The 20,122-nt window shown below is 44.5% G+C and overlaps 1 pseudogene; it reads right to left on the reverse strand.

Moving 5' to 3' along the window:
• Positions 1-10,157: 10,157 nt before the first annotated feature.
• Positions 10,158-16,321, reverse strand: LOC115320238 (annotated as a pseudogene).
• Positions 16,322-20,122: the final 3,801 nt, after the last annotated feature.

The raw sequence follows: 20,122 nt of genomic DNA on the forward strand, positions 1-20,122 counted from the left end.
GCCCTAAGTCACGTGGTTACACCCCGATAGAGTTTTTTTTTTTCTGCGCTTTTCCGGCATTTGAAGCAAGCGACGACGAACTTGAGTGTAACCGTTTGTCATGCCACCGGAAAGTTTAAGTATAGCGTTGCTGGATCTTAAGTAAGCAATACGCAATAGTATAGCGTACGCTAAAAATTACCTGCACGGACCAAATTTAGTTGTGCGTTACGTTTCCGAGTGAATATCGCGAATAAATTCTTCTTTATTGAATTTGCCAGAGCCGTAAAATTTTGCGTGCTTATAGCACCACCACGCCCCTGGAACGAAATATTAAAATGAAAGCGTGTCCAATCATTTTATTTCAAATTAAACCAATCCACAGCTGCCTCGGCAAGCGCGGTTTCCTGCGGAGTACCGAGGCTAAGAGTACGAGTGTGTAGCCAAATTCAATCACGGAGGCTCTCTCAGTCGTCTCGTGGAAACGGCACCTTTTATCAATGCTATCGCGGAAGTCCAGTGAAGTCTACTGAAATCCAGTGCATAGTGAGAACTTCGGCGATTTATTTTAGAGTCGTTCGTCCGTCGGCGATGAACTGTGCGAAAAGGCTTAGCGTTGAGCAGATTGCAACGTCGACGCACATTCCGACTGGTGACCATTTTCACAGTGTACTTCTTCAGCTGCATGGCGATCTGATTCGACGGCGGTAGGTCACAGAAAGCATTGTCGAGCTGAACACCACGCAATTTCACGTAACACAGAACTTCAAGAACACCACGTGGCCCCTGCTGCGCCAGGCGAGGTAACCGCCATCTTGAAACTGGCGCACTCGTTGGGCTCGAGATTTCTCGAGAGAATCCCTCAAAGCCCGCTAGCCGGCAACGCAAAATCCCCACCGTTGCGTGCGTACGCAATATGCTAGTCCTTCTATTGCGTTCTGCACATGTGCACTCACGACCCGCAATTTTCTTGCGTACGCAAAGCTCTAGCGTACGTTCCACTAAAACTTTCCATTGTTTAGCACTTATGTCCCTTCCTCTCGATGTTCTGCACTGGAAGATTGATTGGCCGGTACCGCGAACGACAGTTCCAAAGTAGCGGCCCCACGTCCTTTACAATGTTGGTCCGTCATGCACCGCCATTGAGTCAGCCAGCTTACGGTACATTGCCTTATTGAGAATGATGTGAGCATGTACCTCCTGTGATATGCGCAACATATTTTTCCCATCAATGTATTTGCGGCTTCTTGGAAGCTACATAAATAAGGTTTATAGTAGGGTGAAGACTTGGGCGAGTTGGTTTTGCATATTGAAGAATTGGAATCAGCGCGAACAAGACGAAGGAAAATAGGAGACCTAGCCAGACAAAGTTCTGCCTGTCTACGTCTCCTCTTGTCCTTCGTCTTGTTCGCGCTGTTTTTAATTCTCAATATGAGGTTTATATCTCTTCTATTTTTGATAATAGATGTGTGCCTTAGATGAACAACGACTTCGAATATATTTGGTACACATATTTTGAACACCACCTGACCATTGAAAAGAGAGAGCGCGACTGAAACCGAGCAATTCTCGACCGGCTGTTTTCGGACGGAAAGAAAACAAAATTTGAACCGCCAATTGTGTTCTGGGCAGATGAGCTCTTATAGGAAGTATTCACTGGCGGCCATAGCTGTGTGCACGACTGCTGAGCGCGTCCTGATGGCGAGCTTGCATGGTTCTTTTGTAACGTGCAATCTGCACCCTCAAGATTGCCGGTCCTAGCAGCTTATTAATGTAGGCTCGTTCAGAGCATGCGCTCTAGACATCGCCCACAAATATGGCGCCCAGTGGATACTCCTTATAAGGCGTGTTCAAATAAATACTTTGGCGAGCATAAATACCCAGTAAAGGTGCGTTAGCACGGACCTGTTTTCTTAGGTTTCATTATGAAAAGTCACCGAGAAATTTGTGCTTCGTAATAAGCGTGGCTTCCAATTCAAGGAGATAGCCTGCCACCCGACATTCGAGACAAGAATGTTTCGGTGACATAGTTGTAACGTAAGAAGACGGTGCCATGTGAACCACTTTTAAAAGTTGAACCGAGCTGAACGCCTTACGTAACGCTACGACAAGCCTTGTGTCCTTGGTATCCACGGTGACTCACCGTCCTAGCTCGTCATCACCGAAACGTTCGTGTCTCGAATATCGCGTGCCAGGCTATCTCCTTGAATTGGTAGCCACGCTTAATACGAAGCACAGCTTGCGCGGTGACTTTTCGTAACGTAACGTAAGAAAACGGGGCTGTGTGAACTAGCCTTAAGTGTCCCTTCAAATGAGAGCTACAGCTACCACGCGAAATGCCAACAACTGCATCTATAATGGACGAACGCACAATGACACTTATTCGCATTGTTTCTAAAAAAATTGGGTTGTGTGTATGTTTATACAGTCTATAACTCGGTCTGCCTCACAGCGGCGACGAGTCTCCCAGCTGTAGATGAGCAATTTAGCCAGTGCAGTACAACCGCTAGTCTGGGGTCTTTAACGTGCACCACGCAGTAGTGATACACAACCGCACGCCGGTACGATGCTCTATTGTTCACGTTGTTTGGTTACGCATTGAAATGCGGTGCACCCTGGTAGTGATAGCTTTCATATTGCTTTTGGGCAGGCATTAGCAGTACACGAAATGGCCTATATAAACATATACCTTCATTAGTGCGCGTTTACGTAAAGGGCACCATGCCTTTTGTTAACTTAATCCACCATACAAACACACCAAACACAGTACCTCAAGTTATGAGGGCATTAGCTCCGAGCATTCTATTGGCTTTCTTTCGTTTGAATGCGTTGCTGAAGAAACAGATCTGCACAACACGTGGTTACTGTTTAGGCAGAGAGTGATGAAGCTAACAAAGAAAAACATACCATGTATTGATGCATCCAAATGAAAAAATAGAGAAAACCATGGATCAACGGAAGTGCTCTACGATTAACAAAAAAAAACACACACACACAAAAACAACGAAAGCGTGCTTACGCACGGTACAAAAAAAAGTAAGCAGTAAACTATGGGAAACTGAAAGAACTGACGAAGAAGTACAAAGTCACCATCAAGAAAGCAAAAGGCGATTACCTACAGCGGTTCGAATACGGAATGAAAAATAACAATAAACAGTTCTGGAAGTCTATGAAACGTTGCGGAAATGACCCGATGAGAATACCTGACTAATTATTAAATAACGAACTAATTACAGGTGCCCGTCAAAAAGCTTGCATCTTTAATGAGTATTTTCAATTGTTTTTTTTTTGTCTGCAAACTATATGACGCCAGTAACCATACAGATACGATGATATGCCTCCAGTTGAGGTTGGTGTCGAGGAAGTCCCAAAGCTATTAAAAATTTAGACAAAAACTGAGCGATTGGCCCTGATTAAATTTTCCCTAGGGTTCTGAAGGGCTGTGCTGACGCCACTGCCGCATATTTTTTACAATATTCAACCAGTCTTTGCTTGAAGGGTCATTACCGAATGTTTGGAAAGTATCTCATGTAATACCATTGCACAAAAAGGTACCCCCAAAAGATGGTACAAATCACAGACCAACTTCTTTAACATCAATTTCTTGCAAACTAATTGCCCACATTTTGTTTAGCCAGATAATGCAGCATCTTATACCCCTGGCAGATGGCGTTCTAAAGATCCTCTTCACTAAGCTCCTTCATAAAATCGGCAAACCAGCGCACGCTGTAGCGCACGTGCGCACGCCGTAGAGCACGTGCGCACTCCACGTCGCCAGCTGATTGGCCGATTTTTTAAAGGAGCTTAGTGAAAAGGATTTTTGGAACGCCGTGTGACAGGGGTATTAGTTACCGTATTTTTGTATGGATTCTCAACATGGGTTTAGGAGAGGTTATGCACGTGTCACGCAACTAACCGAGCTCTATCGTGATCTTGTCACGTCCGCGGATAAAGGTGAAAAGGCTGATTTTGGTTTGTTTTTTTCTTATTGTAGGAAATCGTTTGACACAGTGTTACACTCGTACTTACTTCCCAAATTGAATTGTCTAAAAACAGATATTACTACTCTAAAATGTATTAAGTAATACTTGAGTTCGCGTCAGCAATGTGTAATTTTAAACGGCGAGGCGTCTCATTTTGACTAAAGTAGAAGTTTGGGCTAGTTGGTATTTCATGATTAAAGATTAAAACAGCGCAAGGACACGGACAAGAACAAGAAGGTAGACAAAACAGCGCCTTGTTTGTCTACCTTCTTGTTCTTGTCCGTGTCCTTGCGCTGTTTTAATCGTCTCATTTTGTTGAAGTTACGTCTGCTGTACCACAGGGGTCGGTTCTGGAGCGATTGTTATTCTTAATATTTATCAACGATATTCATGTCAATGCAACTTCCCAGCTGAAATTATTTGCAGATGATTGCGCTGCGTATACGCGTATAAAAAACGGGGAGGGTTCCGGACACCGTGGTTCCGGACAACTGCAGGCTGACCTAGATCGAATAGAACATAGGTACGGTGAATGCGGGATGCAACTTAACGTAGAGAAATGTGTTCATGTTTTCTTCACACGTAAGAGACCAAAATCTGAGACCCAGTATTATTTAAGAAATGAGCTAGTAACGAAAGAGAATAAAGTAAAATACCTCAGAGTCGTTTTGTCATGCGACTGCACGTGGGATTCGCAGATTGATGATGTCACTGTGAGGGCGGGTCGCGCACTTGGCTTTTGTTCTAAATGCTACGATTGTAAAGGAATACACAAATTGTAATTTTTTTATTGGAAAAGAAAAAAAAAAAGGGGGGGGGGGGGGCGTGTCATGCATGTGGCATGCACGAGGCAGCGGATTCAGCGCGCGCCGTCGCCGACGGGTTATCGGGCTTTGTGATTGTTATATTTTTGTTACCCGTGGTGTGCGCTGATTGGTGCGACGAGAAAAAGACGAAGTGACGACGAAAGGACCGAGGCTGGAGACGGTGCACGAGGAGAGAAAAGGAACGCGGTGCGCTGGAGCTGGTGCAAGCACGACTTCGAACCGGAATAAAACGTTTTCCCCCCAAAAGGCTGGCTCCCTGCCTTCCCGGGTCCCACGGCGCCCAAACCACAAGCCGTGACTCCCAGTATTATTTAAGAAATGAGCTAGTAACGAAAGAGAATAAAGTAAAATACCTCAGAGCCGTTTTGTCATGCGACTGCACGTGGGATTCGCAGATTGATGATGTCACTGTGAGGGCGGGTCGCGCACTTGGCTTCGTCCAAATAAAGATAAAGAACGCTACACAAAAAAAAAAACAAAAAAACTAGGATATCTTGCCTATGTAAGGCCACTTATAGATTACGCATGCACTGTGAGGGACCCTTAAAAAATCGCATTGATGGCTTAGAAAAAATACGAAGACATGCCGCATGCTTCGTCCTGGGCCAGTACGACCGTTTTTCTAGTGTAACTAACATGAAACAATCACAAGGATGGTCGTCATTGGATCTTTGGCGAAACAATTTAAGGTTGAAATTTGTATACAACATTTATCATGAAGCACCTGGTATTAATAGCTCAGCATACCTCTTAAACCAAATTTTATTTCCAAACGTAATGATCATGTGCACAAGATACGCGAATATTGCACTAGGACGGAGCTCTGCGAAAATTCGTTTTTTGTGAGGAAGGTCAAAGACTGGAACGCTTTACAGGAGTGTATAGTTTGTGCTGCAAATGCTGATCCGTTCTTTTTGTTATTATTCGCCCCCTTGCAATAATGCCTTCTAGGCGATGCAGGAGTTCTCTGAATAAAGAATAAACAACACCGGAGCGCCGCCCGAATTGGATCGCCGCTCTATCTGACTGCACGCCGCCTGCCGACAAGACTCGCGCAGTGTGTGCGTGTAGGTGTTGTTCACTCGAAAAAAATTCAGTGGGTCTACTTTCACGCTCAACACTCGGAGAGCTAATCAGCGCAACTTAAGGAGGCAGCTCAGCGACTGACGATGCCGAAACAAATGTTTAGACCAAAAAACGCAGTGTGAGTTGTGACAATAAGCAATGCAAAACGTCACGCTTGAATTGCTTAATGTCACAACTCAGTATGCGTTTGTTAGTCCAAACATGTTTCTGCATCGTCATTCGCTGACCTGCCTCCGTAAGTTGCCCTGATTAGTTCTCCGAGTGTTGTGCGTGAAAGTAGATGCACATACTTTTTTTTAGCGAGTAGAAGAAAATGAAGGGGGGAAAGTGAGAGCAAATAGAGTTCGTCTACAGTATAGGCCCTCACTTCCCCCCCCCCTAATTTTCTGCTACAACGCCTACACACTAACACTGCGCTGGTGTAGGCTGCAGGCGCCGTGCCGTCAAATAGCGCGGTGATGCAATTCAGTCGGCGCTCCGGTGATATCCAAACTTTGGCTCCCGACAGTTCCTCGCCCCGTTTCTGATATATCGGGTTTAGCACCAAGACCTCCCTTTTCCTGCAGGTTCAGGCTGTCTATCACGAGTCAGATAGTTATGACATAGTTGCTCCGGGACCTTGAGAAAAAAAAAAAACGTTTCGATTCAGATCGTGCGTTGTGAAAATTAAATAGCAGCTCCGCTCACCAGCTTTGTTGCGTGTACATTGGTCGAACAACCACATGCCCTTGAACTATATTTTTCCTGGTTTCAGAATGTTTGTTTACTCTGGTGGGTGGTATCCGGCGGTGATTTCGCTTAGGTATTTTTTCATCTTTTGGTCAATACATTTTGCAGAGAAGAATATTTGCAGATTTTTCGCACTTAAAGAGTGAGGTGATATGTTTAATTAATCACGCAAAAATTAGCAGCAGGGCATTATGCTCCACCAATTAATCACCATCACGCATCTGGGGGATATCGGAAACAGAATGCTTAGGCATATTTATACGTTACTATGAATGATGAGAATACCATCTAGACATTCTCACAAGGGCTTGGAAGAGCTATAGTCTGTAGTACTGCGCTAAACATGACCATACTACAGGCAACAACAGCGATTTCTTTCGCGATCTCTTGGTCTTGACAAATAGTTCGGACTACTTTTGAGCTGGGAGTGTTAGCTCGATGAAATCTAGCCTGGATATACCTGACCTATCATTGCGTCGCAAAATTGCTTGCCTTTGTCTATTTCATTCGATTTATTAAGCTAATCCTACCCTTAGCGCCTCCCTTTGCCATCACTATACATCTTACACAGCATCGACCATCACTTTATGGTGGGCATGACGTAAAGGCGCACCAATGTGCACTTCGGTTACTTCACCCAGAAGACTTCCGCCAACTAAAATTACCCCCCTCCCCCCCCCCCTCCTCCTTCATCGACTTGGTCACCGACAGCAACTTGTTTAAATCTGCCATTTCTAATACGTTTGTATATTCTACTTAAATCATTGTGCGATTGATCGATTGAATTACCGATGAATATATTAATGCTTTAATCGCAACGGAACTTTTTAGCCGATTGATCGCTAAAATTTTGATGAACCAAAATAAATAAAAAAATATTAAACACTTTCGCAATGAAGGCGTGGACGGGTCCACGTGCCTAAATAATAATAATAATAATAATCTTGTGTGCCCCAAAATCTTTAATAATCTTTATGTGCCCCAAAACAACCCGGAGGTCATCAGTTTGGCGCACAAGTCAATGTTAAAATCAAACAGAAAAAAAGTAACACAATAAAAGCGAAGTAAAGCACAGGCCAAAGGTGTGTTGGAAGCGCCTCCGATCGCTTGCGAAAAAAACAGATAGATCGCTGAATATTCAATAATGTCTGCATCCACTGAAAGAGCGAACGTTTGGGTGGAATGCCATTCTAAAGTAAAATTTAGGGTGAGATTTCTTGTCCCATAACAGTGTCTGCAGCGCTTTTTCAGCGCTGCAGACATTATTGCGAACTTTCGAATTAGGCCACTCTTGCCAGAGAATATCAACGAACTCCTTTGCCGCATGCCAGCTGAAGCAATACTCTATGATTCGGAGTGTTTTGAACTGTTCTCAACTACTCATCGAGGTTCATTCTTAATCGACATTGTCTATTGCGACGTCTATCACAAATTCATCAAAGGCAAAAAAAGGTGAATTTGATTTTCTAAAAATATTTTTCATAAAATGAGCGAGACCAATTAATATGTTAACTAATTGATTAAAGGGTGGCGATTAATCGGGTGAAAATTATAATGAACGCCCAGCTGTACTTTTAATATGATTATTTCTCGTTGTGATTAATGCAACCCACTCCTCTTTGTGCTTTTTTACGCCTGTAACTGTATATAAATAAATTAATGAATTGATAAAGGCATTCGTTCTCGAAGGCCCCGAGGTTGTCACCGTGGTCTACAACAGTGCGTAAACTATAAACTGCAGAAGCTTGGTTACACGTGTCCCGGCCACTTCAACGCCGTGCGAGTGTTTAAGCGCTGCAGAGACTATTGTGAACATTCGAAAGAGGTCACTCTTGCCAGAGAGTATCAACAAACCCATTTGCCTCATGCAGCGGAAGCAAGAATCTTTGGGTATGAATGTTTTTTTTTTTGTTTTTTTTTTAACTGTTGTAAGCTATACATCGCGGTTGATTCCTAATTGAAATTGCATAATGCGGCCCATATAATATATTCAGAAAAGGAAAATAAAAGTAAATTTGACGTTTTAAAAATAGTATTCATGAAAAGGAACAAGGTCGATTAAACGATTATTAAACCTATGAATCGCAGTCAAATTTGAATCGACGCGTAACCGAACTTTCAATATATTTGGCTGTTATTGGTTTAACCCACTGTTTTTTTGTAATTTTTATGTCTTTAAAAGTATATAAAAAATTTAATGTATTAATTAACGAATTAAAATTGAACGAGAAAAATAGTCGGACACGAAAGTTCTTTCGAGCAAATAGAAGTCACCAGATGTTGCTACCGAAAAGCGCAGAGGCTTCGAAGAAGCACTCCAGTTTCTGACATTTTCCTGAAAAGCAAGAGAAAACAAGCTGACCTTTGCAAAGCGCCATTTATCACGAACTACTTCCACGTCAGCCCCATCCCTCTTCTGTGGCGGGTTCTTGTCGTTCGAGTTTGAAACTTCGCCCCAGTGCCCACTAAATGACGAAAATAATAATTGATCATTATTTTTTTTCGTTCCAACTTTTGTCTATCTGGCATGTTCCAGTAAAAAAACAAATGTGTCAAAAATCGATTTCCTGTGCAATATTCAGCACATTCTGGTCAAAGCTAAATATCAAATACACGGACAAATGAACACACAGGAAACAATCTCGAACCAACAACGTTAGTCCAACCGCTGGCCACTTTGGATATAATTTTTTCTGTGTGGTATTTCGCACCTCTGATGGCCACCAAACATATCCTGCATTCTCACAATGTAGATGCGTTTATCGTCACTGACATCTGAAGAAACTCAGGGTTTAGCTAGTCACGAGTATTTTATTATATTTGCGCGGGCGACGAGATTTGCCACATTAGGCGACAACGACGCCAAAGAACGAATCTTAAAGCAAGACGAGCAGAGATAATAAGCCGCTCACCGTGTTCTTTCAGCTATCAGTCGGCGCGGATACTTGGATAAATGTTACCATCGCACCTAATCGGCATACGGGGACTGGAATTGGGTGAAACAGAAAGATTCAGAGGAACTCGGCGCGTGTGATTGGTTCCATCAAAAATCGACGCGCTATTGTCGCATTCATGTAGACGAATCAGCAAGTGATCATAGTTTTGCTCCGAGGAGTAAGAAAAGCCAATCAGTAGAATTTACGGTGAGAGCTTTGCAATATAAAAGCAACCCAGTGAAAAATAAATTCAGCTCGAAGCTGTTTTATTGATCTTCTTCATTTGCTGAGATCCTTCCGTCGATTGCGCTGATTGGCTCAGCCAGTGTTCTGCGGGAAATTATATGCACATAAGATGGATACGTCTTATTGGAACCAAGGACATGGCTACTTTTCCTTGGCGAACGATAGAACGCGTATGGTGAGGAAGATGTCAAAATAATACAGAGCAAATACAGAAATAAAACAGTAAATGAAAATGAAAAGTTAACTTAGTACATTGACAGTCATTTACCTTTTTTTTCTGCTGGAGACAAATACATGGCAACTATGTAGTGCGTATCTGACCACTAGCCGAGAGAAAAGCGTCGACAACAAAGCACGTGGTGTTCTTTTTTTTAACCATTCTGTAAAAGAGATATCAAATAGTTGAAACCTGATTTTAGCAAAATCAATCTACATAGAATGAAAACTGTATCTGTTATTTTGTTTTGTTTTTGTACTGCTTGGGATATTTTTGGTACAGACCATTAACTGGCACCAACTTAATTTGTTTACGTATTTCGATAACATTTGCCCGGCTGGCTGAATGAAGCATCCGAAGAGGGATCGGTGACCGAGTGAAAGCAGCTCGGAGTGCGGCAGAGCCCAGAGATTACGGGTTCTATCCACACTTCTGCCTGTTTCGATGTGGATGAGCATTGTACTGGCACGCCGTCGTGTATCACTATGCTGCGTGATGCACGTTATTGCCTCAGGCTATTAGTGGTAGAGTTCTGGTATTTTATAATCTACAGGGGAGGCGCCATACACCCCTTGGAGCTGACTAGTTTGCTGCTGTCTACAGAAAACACACAAGTACACAAAAATACGTTTCGGCCACATAAAGAACCAAAGTTGCCTGCTTTTTGTTACTTCCGTGTATGTGCACTTTCCAACTGGTGTGAGCATTAAATATATCTACGATGCAATTCGCGTACTCTGTACGCTAAAAAAAAATTACGGAAGCTAGCCCGGAGGAGGTATTAAGGAATAAACTTGGGGAACCAACTAAGTCAGATAAAAAACATTTGTAACAACAGTAAGTTTCCAGAAGCATGGGTATGCTCAGTTTAAACGACAGACGCAACTTACATAAATATTACTGTTATTGTACGTGCCATAATGGATGTAATTGACGCGTACTGTCGCTTTATTCATATTGATCACTAAGAAAGTTAAGCTTTGACGACAGGTCAATCAGAGTCCAAATCATCTAACCAGTGTAGCTGAAGTCACGCAATATCAAAAGCCGGGAAAAGGTGCACGACAAATACTCCAGGAGCTCAAATTCATTTAATTCGTAGGCAAGTGTCTAAACACAGCATTGCATAGTCGTCAATACCGTCTTTCTGGGTTGGCGAGGAAATCTGGTAAAATGATATTTATAGCCCCGGCAGCTTCCATTTAGAGTTCGAGTTACACGCACCCACAACAGTACGCCGTGAGGCCGCTTAAAACGCTACAAAGACTGGCACAGAAACAGCAATAGTCTAATTGCTTAAAAAGACATCCCCCCCCCCCTCCCCAGCCCCAAAAATAGGTGTTTTATTTTTTGTCAGGCGGCTTAAAATGATCTCGGCAGACTACTGAATCACTGTTTTGCTGGGAAGTCAGGTATATATTTAATGGAGCCAAAAAACTGAACTGCTCGAAACCGAAACCGAAACACGAGAACGGAGGCTGATGGCCGGAAGTTACGTGGCTCCACCGGATAGAACTTTTTTTTCTCCGCTTTTCCGGCATCTAAAGCAAGCAGCGACGAACTTGCTTGCACCGTTTGTCATGCCATGGTTTCGCACATATATCCCTTCCTCTCGATGTCCTGCGCTGGAGGTTTGACTGGCCGGTACCGCGAACAGTTGCGAAGTAGCGGCCCCACGTCCCTCGGAACGTTGGTCTCTCATGCACCGCCATAGCGTCAGCCAGCTTGCGGTACGTTGCCTTATTGAGAATGACGTGAGCATGTACTTCCTGTCACATGTGCGACTTTTTTTCTGATCAATGTATTTGCGGCTTTGTGCAGGCTACAGAAATAAGGGTTCTAGTATGGTGAAGACTTGGGCGAGTTGGTTTTGCGTTTTGAAGGATTAGAATCAGCGAGAACAAGACGAAGGAAAAGAGGAGGCGTAGCCAGACAAAGTTCTGCCTGTCTACGTCCCCTCTTGTCCTTCTTCTTGTTCACGCTTTTTTTTTTTAGTTCTTTAATATGAGGTTTATATATTTTTCTATTTTTGATTTTGAATGTGTGCCTTAGATGAGCAACGGCTTTGAATATATTCGGTACACATATCTTGAACGCCACGTGACCATTGAAAAGAGAGAGCGCGACCGAAACCGGCCAATTCTCGACCGGCTGTTTTCGGGCGGAAAGAAAACAAAATTTGAGCCGCAAGTTGTGTTCTGGGTAGATGAGCTCTTATAGGGCGTGTTTAAGTAAAAACATTGGCGAGCATTAATACCCTGGAAGTGTACTTTTAAATGAGAGCTACAGCTACCACGCAAAATGTCAGCAACTGCATTTATAATGGCAGAACCCACTATGGACACTTATTCGCATTGTTTCTATTGTTCACGTTGTTTGGTTACGCATTAAAATGCGGTGCACCCTGGTGATGATAGTTTTCATAGCGCTTCTGGGCAGGCATTAGAAGTGGACAAAATGGCATATATAAGCACATACCTTCATTAGTGCGCTTTTACGTAAAGCGCACCATGCATTTTGTTAACTTAATCCACCATACAAGCACACCGGACACAGTACCTTAGGAAAACATTTCGATCATTATTTGATAATAACAATCTTCATTTTATTGTGTGCACAAACAGCACATAGCCTAAATAGTGGTACACAGTTCCTCATCGGAAATTAAATGGAGACAGCCACATAGATTCAATATTACACATAAATGATCGACTCCGGTGGACGTCCATAATTTCTCACGTCACTAAAATGTCTATGGCAGATTGGTCAAGCCTCTTACATTCCAGGTGCATTTTTGTTGAGGGAGACGTATCGTATAAATTTAGGGTGTAGACCGGGCTCTGAAACCGACTTGACCGCGAGGGAACATGAAAACAGAGTACTTAACAAAAGTGATGACTCAATACTTCCGTTGTCAACGTTATGTAGATACAAAATCATGAAAACGCCTTCTATCAAGCAAAGTGCGCTACCCTAGATTTTTAAATACTGGTAGTAACACTTGCGTCCGAAATGCCTGTCATAGATTATGTCGATGAAGCGTCTTTGAACACCCTGAATAGAGCATGACGCAGTGTAGTTGATACAATTCCAATTAATTGAAGCAAACTCCATCTTTGTACGCTCTAAACAGCAAAACAAACGCAGGAGATAATCAAGAGAAGAAAATTGCCTCGTAAAACGAGATATCACCTCGAGATTCCTGAGAGAGGCATTACAAATAGCTGAAACATGTTTATTAAAACTTAAAGATGAATCAACAAAAATTACAGGGTCACGGACGACGGACAAACGGGAGATGACACTCCTGTCTATTGTGTGGGGGAACACAAGTGAATCTCGCTTTCTACTTCGTTTCAGCTTCGGTCCGAGCGCGGCCGATGTTATGAGCCTAAGGACCAATCAAACAGACCGAAAAGCGCAGCGTCATGGTATGCTCTCTGCGCTTGATAGGACTGGCGGGCTGAGGAGCACGCACAGAAAGACGGCGAATACCGGCTGGTCCTATCAACTGAAGAGAGCATGCCATGACGTTTTGCTACTTTTGCTGTTTGATTGGCCCTTCGGCTCATAGCATCGGCCGCGCTCGGACCGAAACTGAAACGAAGTATAGACAGGGACATTATTTTTGTCGTTTGCTCATTAAGCTAGAAGAAGTTTGCACTCCGAGTGCGAACGAACACAGCGAAACACTTTGATGTCGTCGGCAAATAGTAATACTTCAGAGTTTTTCACGCTATTAGAGATGTCGTTCACAAAAATCAAGAAAAAAAGTGGACCAAAGTTGCTTCATTGGGGGACTCTGGAAGGCGACGACATTTCATCACCTGACACACGGACATAATTTTCATGACAGGAGGGATAACCTTTTAACTAATGGCAGTACGTTGGACACAAACCATAACTACCTAGCTTGGTATGCAGAGTACTGTGATCAACCTTATCGAATGGCTTCGTCAAATCAAACTATATTGCATTGACTTGTGCATTGTCACAGAGAAATGGAACAGAACAAATCTAACAAAAGAGCACAGAATATATTGAACCGACTTGTACTTCAAAAATCAGCATTGCTTGGGGTTTATTTTTAGGCTGAATTAACCGTACAGACGTTTGTGTATTACCATCTCAAAAACCTTGGAAAAGTGACACAATAATAAAACGGGACGGTAGTTGTTTAGAGTATACTAGGATCACCTGATTTATGAATCGGAACAACTACGGCACTTTTCTAGTTGACGGAAATATTCCTGAAGGAAGTGATAAATTAAATATGTGTAATAAGACAGGAGACAGGAGCTCCGCACACCCTTTCACAATAAATCTGGGAATGTCATCTGTGCCACAAGATAGCATAGGTTTTTTTCTTAAAAATGCTTTCCTTAATTTCAAGTTCGTCAAATGAGGTAAAAGAAAGAAAATCCAATGTGCCTTGGCACGTCGTGCTGCGGTTAGAGACTGCCGCAGGCGAAAAACAGGATTTAAAATGCACTGCAAACTTGTTTGCAATTTTACTTGGATCACATGTGTAACCAGAATCATCTCTTATGAAAACACACATTATGATTTTGTTTCTTTTTTGATGGTACATATTTCCAAAAGTGTTTTGACTACGTGTGAATGTCGGTCTCAAGCACAGCCATGTGCATACGCGTCTTGTTTAAAAAGTCCATTTGCCAAAGCACGACACTGACTGAATTTGGCGTACCACTTATGCAGTCCAGACTTTTTTTTAAAATACGAGGATAATAAAGCTTACTTTGTAAGCAACGCCTGAGCTCTCTTGAAAACCATGACGGGCGGGTACTTGCTGGCCCGAGAAAAACGCTTAGGCACGTATTTACCAATGGCGCTCGAATCTACTGTTGTAGGAACCTCAGCAGCCGAATCCGCGCAATTATCATTCAAGATCGTTTGCCAACCATAGTTTTACAAATGTTTGTATGCACATATTAAGGTAATCTCCCTTACTGTACACAAATATTCTTGGCTGCAAGAACTTGGTTGACGCAGCGGAAAGAGAAAGGACACAACGAAAGTTGAAGGGGTCCACAATTGGCAAGATACAGTCAATTGTAGAAGAAACTAAAACAAACCAAGTATATTTCCCGCTGAATTCTGGATAATATTGCCTTGTACAAATCAATTAAAATTAATGAAATCTAACAGGCTCGATCCTTTCAGGCTGGTGACCTTGCTCGCCAACAAATCACAAAAAATTGGGTTGTGTGTGTGTTTATACAGCCTAGAACTTGGTCTGCCTCACAGGGGCGACGAGCCTCCCAGCTGTAGATGAGAAATTTAGCCAGTGCGATACAGCCGCTAGCCTGGGGTCTTTAACGTGCATCACGCAGTAGTGATACACGACCGCACGCCAATACGATGCTCATCCAGATCGAAACGGGCAGGGGTGGGGCGCGAACCCAGGATCCCTGGGTTCTGCAGCGCGAGCTTTCGCTCCACGTGCTCCGAGCTGGTGTGCGCTAGACCACTCGGCCACCGATCCCCCCAACAAATCAAAACTGGCCAGCCAGTCAGTTTCTGATACATTAAACTTCGTAATATGATGCTGTTGTTCTAGATTTTGACAACGACAAGCAAAAACTTCTGAGTTAGAGTGTGGCGGAAAGTAATAGTTCCCTATTAGATAATTAAGCCCGTCACAGGACGTAACCTTAACCCATACACATTCCGGGTAAGTCTCGAAGTCACATCTTCTACATGCACACCGCGACGCGTCCACAGCGGTTAAAACACCTCCTTCATATCTCTGTCCCGTAACGGCATAATCCCGGTCTTTCCGAAATACTGGATATGACACAGGAAAATATTGAGAGCTAGTGATACAAACCTCTAGTCACGTTTCAGTAAGGCAAACAATGGTGTATGGATTGCCCCCAATTTTCGACATAAACTCGGAGGACTTCGTTCTAAGGCCGCGAACTTTCTGGTAGTAGAGCGTGCATTCCACAGCAGAAGGGTAAAAGGTTAAGCATTTACAATGACCACTGTCGCCGACGAGACTCTAAGAATGCCCAAAAAAGGGGCGAAAAAGACATCCGGTTGGCCAAATGTCCGGTACATTGATATCGTCAAAATCATCGTTCTCGACAGCCCCGTGAAAGGATGGATAGGTATCGTGTTTCGTCACAAGCTTGGTGCACGTCACTGACTTGCCTCTCAGAACACTTGACAGGGATTCCTTAATGTCAACTTCCGTTGTTTGACGATCCAGTCGGGAGACGAAGAGCCCTCGGCGTCTGGGTTGCCGTGGCACAGAGCTCAGCTTGATGCCGCGTTCTTTCCCTCGGCAGGCATGTTTATTTTTTCTTTTTTTTTTCTTGTAACAGTCTTAAACCCATCAGCGTCCACGGCGTCCCCGTTGCCTGGATGTGCAGATGATGACGATATTCCATGAGCCGCGGTATTTACGGGAGCATCACGACGTTGTCGCTGATTCGGAGACTTGGGCAGCGCACCCAGAGCAACAGAAACATAGGACTGCGTCGTTGACTCCAGAACGTCGCATGACGAGCTTTTGGGAGCCCCCGCCATGTCTCGTTCACAACTTGTTGGCGAAGTTGGGAGACTTCCACTCGTAGTGCACTGTTGTCTACCCGTAGCAACTCAACCTCAGCCGTCAAAACTTCAAGCCGAGATGAAAGCCCATGAGTAGACGAAGGATTTCCAAAGAAATCCCTGCATGTGTCGATTCACCGTTGTCGCTTCCGCCGTTGTTGAATTCCGCGTTCCTTGTTGTGGGCGTACAATCTAAGAAATAATGGAGAAAAAAGGTAGCAACGCCGCGTCTTCCTCCCTTCTACTGACGCGCCCCCAAGCGGACACGAGAAGAAGGGAGGAACGAGACGTTTTCCTCCTTCTCCAGGCAGACGGGAGGCTTTCGTCCTCCCGACTCATCTTCTTTCGGTTTCGTTTTACGAGCACGTCGCGCACGTTGTTTCATAAGTGTTGATGAGTTGATTGAGCTACAGCGGCAGCGAAGGCCGCCTGTGATTCCCTTTTCTAGTGCAAACGTGCAGAACATTTCGGTTGCATTGACGTTTTTACCACAAATTTTATCAAACGAGCAAACGAAGCCGCTAGAAAGAGCGAAGTTCCGGAGCAGTGTTTTTGACGTTATGGAAATCGCAGGAACTGCATCCAAGGCAGGCAGGTTTTGCTGCCGGCTGCCCGGGTGCCTTCCGTGCTGATTCGGTTCTCTTCTCCCGTGCCGAGTGCCAACCGGCGTTCAACGTGGTTCTGTATTTCTGCGTGTCAGCAATATAGCAGCAACATCGTGATGGCAGTGTTGTAGGTTGTGAACAGAAGACTGAAATTGTCGCCGATGTGACCGTGTGTTCGCGTATCAGTGTTGTAACGATAAGATGACGTAAACTGTCGGGCATTGATGCCGCAGGTCGGGCCGAAAACGGAGGGGGCGGGGTGTTGCAGGTTGACATTCTGCTTTACATTAAAGAGTTTAAGACCACATGAGGAATTAGGTGTAGTCGATTGAGGTGCGGATAGTCATGTTGGAACGCTGGTCTAAACGGTAAGCTCCTATCGTCCAGTGGCCAGTGTGACTGTCACCCTACTGAAAAAAACCATTTGAAATTCAAACGGGTGGCAAACTGGTCGCCCGTTTGAATCAAACCTGTCGATCCGTTTGGATCAAACGTGATTATGGGATACGGGTACCCGTTTGGAAACGGTACCCGTTCGAAACGGTACCCGCTTGATACAGGTGCCCGTTTCATACGGGTGCCGTATGGTACGAGTACCCGTTCGACATGGCACGTGACCACACGTTTGAGCGGGCCCTTCGAAATGGCAAATTATGCGCTAGCCCTAAATGGGTATCGTCTGGGAGGTTGGTTATCTTAAACATATTTAAGACGTCCCGAAACTCATAAACGTATTTATAACATGGAGAAAACACGTAGAACAAATGCACTCGCGTAGGTGCTTGTAAGTGGACAGGAAAACCGACACAAAAGATTGTTTTCAATTCTCCTCGAAGTTTATTACCTCTTCTGTAGACAAGTACAAACGTGCAAGCGATCTGTGAACACTATACAGGTAGACTTTCGGGGAAATTATTCTCCTAGCTGCCGCGCGAATAGGCGCTGCATAATTCTTTAGATAATTTAGAAGAGTACGCGTAGAAGACCGGTCAATCGTTGCCAACACGTAGGTTGCAGTGCACTTACCATAACAATAGCGGACTTGAAAGAGGTAATCCGTGATATTTGTCGACACGGTCAAAGCAGGACAACCACACAAACACAAACGAGAGGGAACGGCTCCTTGGAAGTTTCAACACGATGCGGCGCACAAGCTGTCATTTGCCGAACCCAACCAAACCGCGAGAATTTGCGACTTCTTTGAAGAATCGCTCGTTGCCGACAAACACGTGGGTCTTTTCGAACACTGATAGCTTTGGTGCACATCCAATACGTTGTCGAGAGACATCCCAATAAGACCGCAGGGTTAGGCGACAGATTGAAGCAGGTAGGACGAGGGAACTTCGAGCAGCAACTGATAACAAGCAGACAAAGTAAAAAGCGGCTGCAAGGCGCGCCCTTCCGGATCTCGATGCTTATCAGCGTGTAGCTCGCGCGCTGCTGTGGGTCACGTGACAGGGGTGACAAAAGAGGAGGGAGGGGGCGAGGTCAAGGCGCTGGGACCACCGGGACAGCCCCTCTCCCTCTCCCCAGGCATTCCAGGGAGATGCGTTTTTGTAGTCCCGAAGAACAAAAACGCGCACGCGCGCGCGCGCTCGAACTTTGGAAATGGCGGCAGGGCTGCCAGAAGCTCGGCTTGCGCCCGAGCGAAGAAATAACTCAGCGCAAGCTCGCAGTTTGAGTGCTGCAACGGCGGGCGTGCTCTCGCAATGCTCGATGTTCTTGCAGCCGCGTGTGCGCGTGCTACCTTCGCTGCGTCTTGAATTAAAGTGAAACGGAGTCTAGACGTACATTCTTTCACGCGGTCGCGTCTTCTGCGAGAGAGATTCGAGCTGAATAAGTAAATTGAGGCAACAAAGATGGACAAAGTATTAAAGGTCTGTCAAAAATATCGGCTCACCAACGTCGCGCGTTTACGTAAAACACAAACAAAAAAAAAAGGTGTTAGTTTTAGTTGCAGTATAATCGAAAATCAGCGCAATTGAAATATAAATATAATTACTTGCATTACGTGGACGATCTGAAATCGATGAACCGGCGCTCCCAGCCTTCCGGAAAACATTGGCTGCCACGGCTGAAACGCTAGGCGTGCCCACGCCGCCGATCTGTACGTTCAATATCAAACGGGCTCCGGAGAGCCGTTTGATTAAACCGGTGCAGTTTGCAACATGGTCGCCGGTTTGAGCAAACGTGCGACAACTTTGCCCAAACGAGTCGCCCATTTGCCCAGACGAGCGACCCGTTTGCCAAATAGGTGACCGTTATGGCTCATACGGGGGACCCCTTTGAGCCATACGGGCGACCCCTTTGACAAACTGGTGACCAGTATGGTTAAACGGTTACCGGTATGGACCCGTTTATTTTCATATGGGCGCCAAATGGTTTTTTTCAGTAGGGCAGTCCCCGAGAGCGATTGCGCTCCGGGGAAAACACTGAACAGTACGAAATTATGAAGGAAAGCACGTATATTTACTGTGGAATTTTAGCATAAAAACAAAAAGCTATCCTTTATTTTGCTGTTTAAATATATTACAATTCCTGGAGAAACTGCCCTCCAAGTGGCCGGCTGGGATGAATGCTAGAAGTTTTTGTGCTCACCACGGCGTAACTCCGTACATTTAACACCTGCCGCAAGTCGAGGCTTTGACTGAATTAAACTTGATCGAAAAGCGATTTCTCTGCCCGTGAAGCGTCACTCCCAGCTGAGTGAATATCCGCTCTACAGAGATTTATTCAAGAGGGCAATTCCAGCCGTGCGCGAACAGCGCGAATAGGAAAACAAACGCTAGAATAGAAATACAGGCTACGGCGTGCCGTACGGACAAACAAACTAATGGCTTCGAACCGCAGTGAAACGGTGTGGTTTATTGGCTTTCGAATAATTACGGCAAGATCGAGCGTTTTCTTTTTAATAAGTGATTCTTTCCCTGAGCCA

This window comes from Ixodes scapularis, unplaced genomic scaffold (genome assembly GCF_016920785.2).
Source record: "Ixodes scapularis isolate PalLabHiFi unplaced genomic scaffold, ASM1692078v2 PGA_scaffold4__175_contigs__length_147842914, whole genome shotgun sequence".
Taxonomy (NCBI): Eukaryota; Metazoa; Arthropoda; class Arachnida; order Ixodida; family Ixodidae; genus Ixodes; species Ixodes scapularis.